The sequence below is a fragment of the Armigeres subalbatus genome, chromosome 3 (assembly GCF_024139115.2).
Source record: "Armigeres subalbatus isolate Guangzhou_Male chromosome 3, GZ_Asu_2, whole genome shotgun sequence".
NCBI classification, from domain to species: domain Eukaryota; kingdom Metazoa; phylum Arthropoda; class Insecta; order Diptera; family Culicidae; genus Armigeres; species Armigeres subalbatus.
In genome coordinates this window covers 67,038,132-67,050,823 of record NC_085141.1, presented here as the reverse complement: position 1 = coordinate 67,050,823, position 12,692 = coordinate 67,038,132, and the positions used below count along the sequence as shown (strand labels likewise).

At 37.1% G+C, this 12,692-nt stretch overlaps 1 protein-coding gene across 2 annotated transcripts in view; it reads left to right on the top strand.

Moving 5' to 3' along the window:
- Window positions 1–12,692, top strand: part of LOC134228165 (uncharacterized) — a 172,054-nt gene that overhangs the window by 41,035 nt on the left and 118,327 nt on the right. The gene's annotated exons all lie outside the window — the stretch shown is intronic.

Sequence of the window (12,692 nt, the reverse complement as noted above, 5' to 3'; positions counted from 1 at the left end):
CCCAAATTGGACGCATAGTCAAATCACTCGCAATCCATTTCTCAAGCCAATACTTCCACATGTGTATAGTACACGTCCACATTAGAGGAGCGTGAGTATTTAGAATGTCTGGCGGCTATACACATTCTTCATCAGCAACTGTACTGATCAATGAGGTTGTGTAAGCAAGCTCAGACCCGACCGCATTGCGTAGGCAAGAGCACGCAACTCAGGTTCAGTTCAATCAAAGTTAATTGGACGTTAATTTACAATGTTATGAAAACTCATATGTGAATATGTACGTTAATATACAATGTTATGAGTTTTCATAACATTGTAAATTAACGTCCAAGTCGGGTGGTTTAATCCCCGGAAATAGGCAATTAACTGAACTGCAGCCGAATTCCGGTAAAAAATCTCTTGTAAGAAAAGAAATTCTCGAAGAGATTTTCAAAATTTTCTTATTTTGGAATTCCGATGAAAGTGTGGAAGAAATTTTTTGACAGATGAAAAAGAAAACGAGAATTTAAATTTCTTCGAAATTTTCGGGGGAGAAATCCGATAAGAGATTTTTCTGGGATGAAATTTTACGGTATAATTGAGTATTCACTTCCAATAATGAATGTAAAATAATGTGGGAAATAATCTCGGTTTTCTGGGCATGCATCCATTATATTTAATTTCCACTCAAGATACACACTCATGCAATGGCAACCATAGAAAAACCTTTAATAAATAACTGTGGAAATGCTAATAGAACTCTAAGTTGAAAATCAAGCCAAGTTCCAGTTGGAATGTAGAGCCATTGAAAAATAAGAAGAATTCGTACAAATTCGATTAATCGTGTTTGATCCATTATTTGATTACATTTTTTTCAAGGCAAACATTCCAAAACATCCGAATTATTTAAATATCATGAGGCATATGTGCATAATCAACTATCATAATGAAAAGTACGCAGATTACAAAAGTTAAGCTAAAGTTAAGCTAAAGCTAAGCTAAAGCTAAGCTAAAGCTAAGCTAAAGCTAAGCTAAAGCTAAGCTAAAGCTAAGCTAAAGCTAAGCTAAAGCTAAGCTAAAGCTAAGCTAAAGCTAAGCTAAAGTTAAGCTAAAGCTAAGCTAAAGCTAAGCTAAAGCTAAGCTAAAGCTAAGCTAAAGCTAAGCTAAAGCTAAGCTAAAGCTAAGCTAAAGCTAAGCTAAAGCTAAGCTAAAGCTAAAGCTAAGCTAAAGCTTAAGCTTAAAGCTAAGCTAAAGCTAAGCTAAAGCTAAACTAAAGCTAAGTTAAAGCTAGCTTAAAGTTAAGCTTAAAGCTAAGCTAAAGCTAAGCTTGTTAAAGCTAAGCTAAAGCTAAGCTAAAGCTAAAGCTAAGCTTAAAGCTTGCTTAAAGCTAAGCTTCAAAGCTTGTTAAAGCTAAAGCTAAAGTTGCTAAAGCTTAAACTAACTTTTAAAGCTAAGCTAAAGCTAAGCTAAAGTTAAGCTAGTTGCTAAAGCTAGCTAAGCTTAAAGTTGCTAAAGCTTTTAAAGTTGTTAAAGCTAGCTAAAGCTAAGCTTAAACTAAGCTAAGTTTAAAGCTAAGCTAAAGCTTCAAACTAAGCTAGTTAAGCTAAAGCTAAGCTTTAGCTAAGCTAAAGCTAAGCTAAAGCTAAGCTAAAGCTTAAGAGCTAAGCTAAAGCAAAACTATAGCTAAGCCAAATGCTAATGGTTAATACACCGAGGAAATTTTTTTTTCTTTTATTATTTCGGTAACTGTAAGCGGAAGCAAGCTTTGTTTTCGATATGAGGATGTTTTGGACAATCAGTATACAAAAAGTTGTCAAAAGACATCTAGTAGAAAAAAAGTGAACTAATATTTTTCTTCGCAAGTAATTTTAGTTTTTTCTTTCTCTTCAGTCTATCGGAATACGGTATGAAGAGAAGAAATTTTTGGAAAGAGAAAGAAAATTTATAAATCTCTATTTGTAAAGAAATTTTTCAATTTTTTCTTGAACCATCGGAATTCGGCTGCTGGATTTGGAATATTTTTTCTTTTTTTTAAACTTCCAAATTCATGAAATAATTCATAATAAGCAACAAACGATGAAAAGCATTTGTTGTTTTCGGTATCATTTCTGAGTATTCAGTATATTCTGTATATCGTGAAAAAATCATATCAAACCTGCCATAAAATCAGGTGAATACGGAATCAGGGACAAACGAAATTGTTGAAAATCGGGTCATCACTGTATCTTTTACATTATCACTAATGGAATAATGCTATGGCATTTCAACGCGTAAAAAATAAAATAATCTTATTGCGATCAAATAACCAATCAGAAGCCTAAATGCGTTTATTTTGTGATAGAATAGTAACCAAAAATAGTGAACTATTTACATAACGTATGTTAAAAATTTGAATAGAATTCACAGGATCTTCCAACATATTGAGAATGTAGCTAACACCATTTTGAGAGCCTATTTCGACTAAAAGCTTTATCAGGATAAAGCTTATCATAACTTCTTATCTCTATTTACTCACACCCTAAGGATCATAGCACAACCCATAATGCACAACTTTATCGAATAGCCATCTTCTATTCACGATTCTGGTTGGTATTTAACACTTTTATTATTTACGTCAAAAATGCCTACAAGCAACGTTCCCATCGAAGTGCGTGTCCAATAAAAACTAGCTTTTTCGAGACGTCATAAAACGTCGTATGGAGTCTCTTGATATCAAAGTTGTCGTTTAACATTATATTAAGATATAATTCTCATGCGTCTCTTGCATCAACAATAATTGTACCGTCGTCGGGGGTGACAATGGGTCAAATGGAGGTGAGAATTGGTCATTGTTTCAAGTACTTAGAATGCTTGTAGAAAAGATTGAATGTATCTGAGGGCAAGAAGACTAAAATATAAGAGACCTCTTTGTACGATTTTGTTATCCGACCTCCAGGCTGCCGGTGAGAGCGGTGACCCATTCTCACCCCCCAGACCCATTGTCACCCCCGATAGCGGTACTGGTTGATGAATAATTATGTATGATTTTTTTTAAGAGCTTCGTCTTCTCAGTTGTGTTTCCTTGAGACGAGACGAGATCAGTCGGTGAGTGATAGACGACAATATATCAATAACGGCAGAGGTTTCATAATCGCATCTCACCAATTGTATGCAACAATAAGCTTCTTTTAATTATTTTAAATTAATGTCATTGTCTGTAACAAAGAAATTCAATTCTTATGAATTGTGAAACATTTTGACAAGTCTTGAAGAAGAATGCATGGGGTCGTACACTAATTACGTAAGCATTTTTTTCAGAGTTTTTGACCATAGCTACACACCCCCTCCCATTTAAGATTTTTTATGTAAATTATTGTTTATTTATGGGGCGATTCAAATATGCCCTCCCCCCTCTGTCATGCTTTTTTGTATTCCTAGTACAAGTAGTGTCACAAAATCTCACCCCCCCCCCCCAAAACCAGTAAAATTATTGTTGAACGACCCCTATATAGTGCTTAAAAAATGACAGACCCTCTTCCCACATAAGTGCTTACGTAATAGGAGTTTGACTCTCATACTATTCTAATCAAGTACATTTTACATAATTAAAAATATTAGTATGTGCAAAATATCTTCCACTATATCCAACTAAACACCGAAAAATACAAACATTTTACGACAAACTGCAATTTGTATGTGATTCGGCCGTACCCTCACCAATCAATGATCTTTTCCTGATCTTCGTTCACAAACAGCTTACCCTTCCATACCTTCAAACGCGATGATGTGCCAATTCAATTTTCACTGCCTTCTTCTATATTGACGCGCATATCATAACCACCTAACGGTAGCGAATCATTGGCCCAATTAATTTCACCGGGATGGTTCAATAACTATTAATGCAATCGCAAACGTTTCCAGTCAGCATCCAAAATCCGAACAAAAACTCTTTTCATTAGTATTTATCTTTAATCACGCTTCCGCGGTGTTAATTTCGCTCGAGGCATTCATCGCAGCTAAGAAAAAAAGATTAAGAGATAGGTGTTCAGCGGCAGCATTTTTTTTTGCACCTGTGCAGTCGCATTTAGCAGAGATTTTACTTTCCTTGCTTTTTACGGAAAATAATCATCGTCGTCAGCAAACGGTGAACAATCACACAGTTAAAATAAGCAATTTTTAATTGCACAGAGTTGTTGATAATTTCCACTGAATTTGCGCTTGTGCTTTACACTAAATTTGTTAAACATTAAGTTGGCAGATAGGTATCTATATGCATTGAGTCACATCAGATACACATATGTTGCGCGTTTGTTGAAATTAACGACACATACATTTATTTTAATGCATGGGCTGGGCACCTCGTCAGAGATGTAGGACTGGCATTAAGCACTTTCATAAAACATAATAAACATGCTGATCTGTAAATGCCTTTAGGCATAAAATGCACCAAAGAACAGTTTATGGTATTAAGAATGCATAATTTAAATTATGCCTAACGTACTTTATGACAAATGTTGCGCATTCTCATAGACTAAAATCGGTCGGAAGATTTTTCATTGACAATGTACACTTGATAGAAGGATAAAATCAGAAGTGTTATGTACAAGACACGACCGATCGACTTAAGCTACATAAAACAGTTCGGTGCATTTATGAATATGTTGACATGATGCAGAAATATTATAAAATGGTCACTGGTTTCGGTCAAAATATAAAAATTATTGGACACGACAATTTAAAATCTCCGCTGAAAAAACAACTTCAGTTTCTGCCACTCGATGATAAAAAAGCCATCCATTCGAATAAACTTAGCGTAGGACGGTATAATAAGACACCACCTAACTAAAACGCCACCTTTGATTTCTAGAAAACTCTAACTAACTAAGGCAAACAATCAGTTGGTGCCTTTAGATATTTGTTAAAATATTTGATGTAACTTTCCATCTTTGGTTGGTCAACATTATAAAGTATGCTAGGGCATACATGTTCCACATAGGTTACCGCAACTCACATGTGATTGTATTTAGTCACAATCAAGTTGTTGCAACCTATTTTGTCTAACTTGTGCTGCTCGGGATCATGTCCCTCAAACGCAAACTAGTGATTCTGCTACTGTGGAATCGTAACGGTTTAAGGTTCGCCCAAACACACGCGTTGGTATAGAAGAATTAAATGTAATATTGCATGCAGTGACCCAACGATTGAGCCGCGGTTACTCGGTTACTCGCTTCGGTTTTGGGGAGCCTTTAACTGTCTGCAGTCGCCAAGCGATTGTTTTGCACTTTGAGGAAATTCATCTCGGATCAACCTTCCCTTGTATAAAATAGTGGTCCTGAAAAGAACCGATTTATTTTCAATAAAGCGCATTTCAAATCACTAACAGCAACAAAGTCAGCAACTTACGAGAACATTTTTACTTTTCATCGACGGCCGCCGCTTGAAACGATACTGACGCCATGACCCCGCTACCAATGCAAAGTGATTATGTTAGGTACTTTGAAAAAAGGTCGTCTCGGGTCAATTCTCCAAATATAATAGTGGTCCTGAAAAGAACTATTTTTTTCAATAATGTCTCCTATCACTATTAGCATCCAATTTGAATCTTGTCAGATAAATGTTCATAAAAGCTGCTTCCGGACCGGACCACTTGGTTCTGAAGACAACATCGTCGATGCGAAAAAATTTGCTTGAGTGTTGGTGCCAGCCCGTCAGCTGCTCCACCATCGATGCCCGCCACCAACGTCTTCGCTGCGACAGCAGCATTTCATGCAGATTACCACTAATGATGATGGAGACGTTCTTGATAGCGGCTAATTGTCGTTTATCCTTCCTTTTTGCTGATCTCTTATGCTTAATACATACAGGAAAAGGCTATAGAATCACTCCAAAACCGAACTTTTAATAAAAGGCTCGGAAACCCATAATGTAATATACCAATCGTCTCAGCTTGACAAATTGAGGTGATGTCTATGTGTGTATGTATACAAAAATGGGAGATAGACTTTTTGGTATTTAACATTATTCGACTTGCTCGCAACAGGCAATCGATAATGTGGGCTATTTGTTTCCTATTGGCATTGTTCCGATCGGTCATTACGATCCGGAGTTATTGAAAATAAATGGCTTTCTCCGAGATCCCCCCTAAAAAAAACATTTCAAAATCGAAAAAAGAATTCCAGAATTTACAATACACGAGAAAAGCCCGGGTCAGTGCATGAGTCTAAAAAGCATAAGCTTCCTTTTTCAAAGGATGAATTTTCCCGACATATGACAAAGTAAGATACGATACCTTTTTGTCTTTCTCGTATTTATAAATAATGCATTTTCCCGGCATAACACAAGGGAGAATATGTATGGTTCTTATTCTCAATATATGCATTTATTCAGCTTAAGGATAGGGATTCATTTACTCGGCGAAAGGCTAGAGAGGATATGATTCATTTGTTCAATTAAGGCAACTGCTCGAAAGCAAGGAAGCATATGAACCCTTTTTTCAAAAGATGCATCTGAACGTCAGAAGGCAAAATGCGACATGGTCCCCTTATTCAATTCAGACTTTTGCTCAGTTTCAGACAAGGGAAGATATTATCCCTTCTTCCAAAGAATGCATTTTCCCATTAGAAGGCAAAAGACGATATGGTTCCTGCTTTCAATTCAGGCATTTCCTCGGTTAAAGGCAAGGTAGAGTATGATCCCTTCTTTCAAATGATGCATTTGACCAGCAGATGGCAAAAGACTTCCTTCTTTAAGACGAGGAAAAATGTGATTCCTTCTTTCAAAGGATGACAAAAGGTCCAGCAGAACATATGATATATAATATAGTTCCCTCTTTCAATTAAAGTATTTGCTCAGTTCAATGCAAGGGAAGATATGATCCCTTCTTTCGAAGAATGTATCTCCCAGCATACGGCAAAAGAATATATGGTTCCTTCATTCAAAGAATGCATTTGCCCGGCAAAAGTCAAGAGAGGATATGGGTTCTTCTTCCATTTCAGGCATTTACTTGGTTTAAGACAAGGGAAGATATGATATTATCCCTTCTTTGCAAAGGATGCATTTGCCCGGCAGATGGCAAGAGACGATATGGTTCCTTCATTCGATTTAGGCATTTGTTCGGTTTAAAGGAAAATAAGCCAGAGAGGCTATGACTTCTTCGTTAAATTCAAGCATTTGCTCGGTTCAATGCAAAAGGAGATATGATCCCTTCTTTGAAAGGATGCATTTGCTACGTTTACGCCAAGCGAAAATATGTATAATCCATTCTTCAAAATGAATCCTTTTCAAAAATCATGCAGTTTTCCTCTCTTTGATTCTTTTTGCCTTTCTCGTATACAAAGTATACGTGAAGGCTATATGATCACTCCAAAAACAAACTTTTTATAGAAAGCCCGGAGACCCATAGTGTTATGTACCAATCGACTCAGCTCGACGAATTGAGGTGATGTCTGTTTGTGTGTATGTATGTGTGTGTGTGTGTGTGTGTGTATGTGTACAAAATTTTGTAGACACACTTTTTGGAACTTCGCATTGGCCGAATTATTCGCAACAAGTTCCATTCGACTGAGAATCCTGTTCCATTGTTTGCTATTGAAAATTGGCCAAATTGGACCATGGAGTCAAAAGATATGGCCAAAATATTATTTTCTATGCGCAAAACACGCTAAAAAACACTCACTCATATTTTTTAGTTTTTTTTTGCACGAGAAAGGCACCAACACCGCTAGGTGGATTAATCCGGGTTTTTTTTTAAACATACATTAGTCCTGTCTAGGAAGAAAACATATGGCCTAATAATAGACCTAGAGTTCCATAATGCTATACCAATAGACTCAGCTTGACAAATGGAAGTGATGTCTGCATGTTTGAGTGTTTTTTTTATACCGCATGAGAGAATACGAATTCCTTTCCTAATAAAAGGGAGAAAAGGGCAAGTTTTGTGACATACCCTTACATGAAAAACAAAACTTACCACCAATATCAAATTAATTTAATGCTGATTTATCTTGCTGGTAGGTCAACATTTGAAAAGTTCCCGTTTTTCCATGGAGCTTCTTTTTCTTTATACTTAACTATAGCTGACCTGTCGAGCTTCGTCTCGATTAAAATTAGTTAGTAGGCACAAACATCTATTTTGTATTCACAATCCAAGTTTTGATGTTTGCTCTGCGATTCGATATCGTTTGGTAGAGCAAACGTCAAAACTTTTTTTTATCAACATTCTAAATTGGGTTCCATTTGCTTGATTAATTTTCGAGTTATGCAAAAGTTTGATATTTACTTGTATAGGAGCCCAACGTTTTTGAGCAAGGAGGGGTCTAGAACAAACATAGAAACATTATTGTGTGCAAACTTATTCAGACAAAGGCTGAAGTGGCCTGTGCGGTATATAAGAGTCTTCTCCACTCGGCTCGGTCCATGGTCAAACGTCGCCAACCACGTAGTCTACGGAAGGTCCGCAAGTCATCTTCCATCTGATCGATCCACCTTTTTACCGGGTTACTGTCCGATATTCTGGCTACGTGCCCGACCCACCGCAGTCGTCCGATTTTCGCGGTGTGAACGATGGACGCACAGAAAAAAAAAATGAAAACTACAAAGCGCGTAAATAGTAAAAACGCGGAAAATCACACTATTCTGAGCATACATGGTTTTTTTCCAACAAGTTCGCCCTCAATGTATGCAATTTCTAAGGCGTTATGTCAATTTCTTCAATTTCAACAACTTATTCTATCTGTGTGGTACTCCCAGCAGCTGATGCAACTCGTGGTTCATTCGCCTCCTCCACGTACCGTCCGCCATCTGCACCCCACCATAGGTGGTACGCAGCACTTTCCTTTCGAAAACTTCAAGTGGGCGTTGGTCCTCGACGAGCATCGTCTAGGTCTCGTGTCCGTAGAGGACTACCGGTCTAATGGGCGTTTTGTAGATTGTCAGCTTGGTACGGTGAACTCTATTCAATCGGAGCGTCTTGCGGAGTCCAAAGTACGTGCGATTTCCAGCCATTATGCCTCACCGAATTTCTCTGCTGGTATCATTTTCGGCAGTCACAAAATCTTATACCACTTCGATTTCGTCACCACCGATGCAAACTCGCGGTGGGTGGTTAACATTGTATTCTCTTGGACCTCTTCCTATCATGTACTTCGTCTTCGACGTGTTGATGACTAGTCCGATCCGCTTAGCTTCCCTCTTCAGTCTGATGTAGGCTTCCTTCATCTTCTCAAAGCTTCGTGCCATAATATCTATGTTATCGGCGAAGCCAAATAGCTACACGGACTTATTGAAAATCGTACCACTCGTGTTAATCCCTACTCTTCGTATTATCCCTGCAAAAGCGATGTTGAATAGCAGACACAAAAGATCATCACCTTGCCGTAACCCTGGGCGCGTTTCGAAGGGACTCGAGACCCCTGAAACTCGAACTACGCACATCACCCGATCCATCGTCGCTTTGATCAACCGTGTCAGTTTATCCGGAAATCCGTGTTCGTGCATTAGCTGCCATAGCTGGTCCCGATCGATTGTATCATATGCGGCTTTGAAGTCGATGAATAGATGATGCGTGGGCACGTTGTATTCGCGGCATTTCTGCAATACTTGGCGAATGGCGAACACCTGGTCCGTGGTGGAGCGTTCGCCCATAAAACCCGCCTGGTACTGCCCCACGAACTCTCTTGCAATTGGTGCTAGTCGACGGCATAAAATTTGGGCGAGTACCTTGTAGGCGTCTTCAAAAACCTGCACATGCCAAATTTGATTTCATTTGTTTGTTTATTTTGCAGAAATAGGTGCTTCATTTGTATGGGAGCCCGCACTTCTAGCGCAGGGAAGGGTCTCAAACCATCTTAAGAGGCTTCCCCGGCCTCAAAAACCTCCGCATACAAATTTTCACGCCGTTCGGTTCAGTAGTTTCCGCGTCTATAAGGGTCAGACAGAGAGAAATTCGTTTTTACGTATATTGATTTGTACAATCCTACTTCCAATTATCATGTACACAGTTCAAATAAAAATTATGCCAGATGACCTTATGCCAAACGATCATTACGCCAAACGACCATTTTGCCAAACGGGGTACAATCGTTACACTCAACCCTCTTATTAAGGGACATTTTATACGTTATTTCGTTTAACGTCCCTCTTTTTATGGCATGTGACGTAAAAAGAATTTTAAGCAATATTGTCATTCAAAAGTAAACTTATAAGAAGGCACTCCTGTAAACCCAAAAAAAAAGTAGCTGTTTTGCATCTTCTACATTTGCCTTCAACAGGTCATCCAAGAATTCCCAGGAGTCTACATGCGTTACCAAGACCTTGAGATCTACACACATAACCAAAGGGCTGACATATTTTGAAAACTGGTTCATGTCTTTTTTGATCCATTAAAACAAATTCAATAACTGTTCAGTTTTAGATTGGAATATAGGCCTTGAGGTTTACACCAAAGGGATGTTAATTCTTCACTTCTCATAAGACGAGTTTGTACAATCCCATTGAATTCCACCACTTAATTGTATCTTCACAGATACCTATTTCGACCTCAACAGTAAGGTCGTCTTCAGTGTCTCGTACTTGACTCGACTTACGTGCGAGACACTGAAGACGGCCTTACTGTTGAGGTCGAAATACGTATCTGTCAAGATACAATTAAGTGGTGGAATTCAATGGGATTGTACAAACTCGTCTTATGACAAATGAAGACATTCCACTAAAAAGCTCAAAATAATTTTCTTAATGCTAATTCTTTTTAACTCTGATTTCATGTCTTATTTGATCCATAAAAATAATTGGATACACCTTCAATAACTGTTCCGTTTCAGTTTATCCAGAAATTCCCTGGAGTACAGCCCTTGAGATCTACACGCGTAACCAAAGGACTGTTGTCTCTTTTTAAAAATGGCTCATGTCCTATTTTATCAAGTCAACCAAATTGAAAAAGCCTTCAATAGCTGTTCCTTTCTACCCAAGTAACACATGCAACTTCATGTGATTGGAAAAATGATAAAAACAGTTGTAAATAAGTTGTGTTTATGTTTCATTCAAACCATAAGTTTAAAGTTAGTTGTAATGTTGTTTCTTGAGTTTTTATTTTTGTTGTTATGCCAAAGGTTTCGAAATTACATAATAAAAACACTTAGTTTTGAACTTAGCCTAATGCAACTGTTTAACAACTCAATTAAATCATGGAAAATTGCAATGTTATTATTAAAAAATTTCACAACCTTTTAACAACTGATGATCAGAATAGAATGAAAGAATAGATCTGATTTTTTTTCATTTTTAATCACTGATTCACATAGATTTTTTGTAAAACTTTTATTTGAAATTACCTACCACCGAACACTATTTCCGATACCGTATTAAATAATAATTTTCATGCTATGCACTAAACACACAACACATCACGGAAAACTCTGATTCTGAAGAGGTTTAGATTCCTTTGGGGGCACCCGGCTCCTGTTGATTATCACGCGAGGCCAGCAATGCTTCCGAAGCTAATTTCAGTTGAAGGACATTCGAAAAACGTTCTGATTATGAACACGAATGAATCCGATTATTAAAGCTGACGTTGTCTGTGGACATTGAATAATCTTGCCTGGATATAATTCAAATTGGTATATTGACCTAAAATTATTATATTGTATATTGTATTACTCACCTTCATCTTCGAAATAATAAGCTGATGTACAATTTTCGTTGTTTTTCATCGTAAATTGAATGAAAAGGTAAATCAAAATTGGATTCAAAAACTGTTGCCTGTGGATTTGTTATTGTTGCAACGAAACTTAGTTACGCCTTATCTAAGACAATCAACATGACTTACATTACCCAAGTGTTATTTAAACGTTGGCCTTGTAACTTATATACGACAAACGGAATAAACGGAATGTTGATTGGCTTGGATAGGGTTACTATATTTATCTACTTGTTCGATTGTACATTGTATTATGAAGCTTTAGTTAGTTTCAAACAAAATCAACTGACTACAACCAAATCGTGTGATGAACTTATACAACATAGAAAAATATACATGCTAAAGTGTGCTGTGTTAGAATTTCCTTCCAGTTAATGATTTTTTCATGAGGTACGTTTGTTTCACTAAATGGGATATGCAAAAGTATGTAGTCAAAAAGGAAGACAACAAGATCTCAATTGAATGTTAATAAAATAAATTAGACACCTGCCAAGTGAACAGATCTTTCACCCCTAGGACAATGCATCATTTTTGTTGTTGTAAGTGTTCAAGATTTCATATCTCTCATACCTGGTTAACAAAAAGCATGAGTATCGATGAAAAAAATCCTTTACCTAAGGCGAATATCCTTTTCTTTGTATAATTCTCAAATACCAATAAATTATGCATGAGCTCATAGGAAATGCAAAGGTACATATAAGGGGTGGCCACATGTGCGACAATTTCTGAATATTCTAAGGATTAATTCAAATAAGGGAATATTTCTCTGAAAGCATTATTGTTCTCATAGGAAAGTATTACAGTATTACAGTTTAAGGGGATGATCATCATTTTCTCCCCATTGTGTTTTTTGGGTGGTACCTTTGTGGACTTACTATTGCTTGTACATTGAGGATGCATATTGTTACCAAGTAAGAATTTATTTATATTCTTTGCAAGAAAAGCTGGTTGTCATGGAGTAAAAATGCGCTATGCATCTGACAAATGCAGCACCAAGCACTTCCCTAGCAAAATGAACTTATTAAAGTTATACAAGATCCAA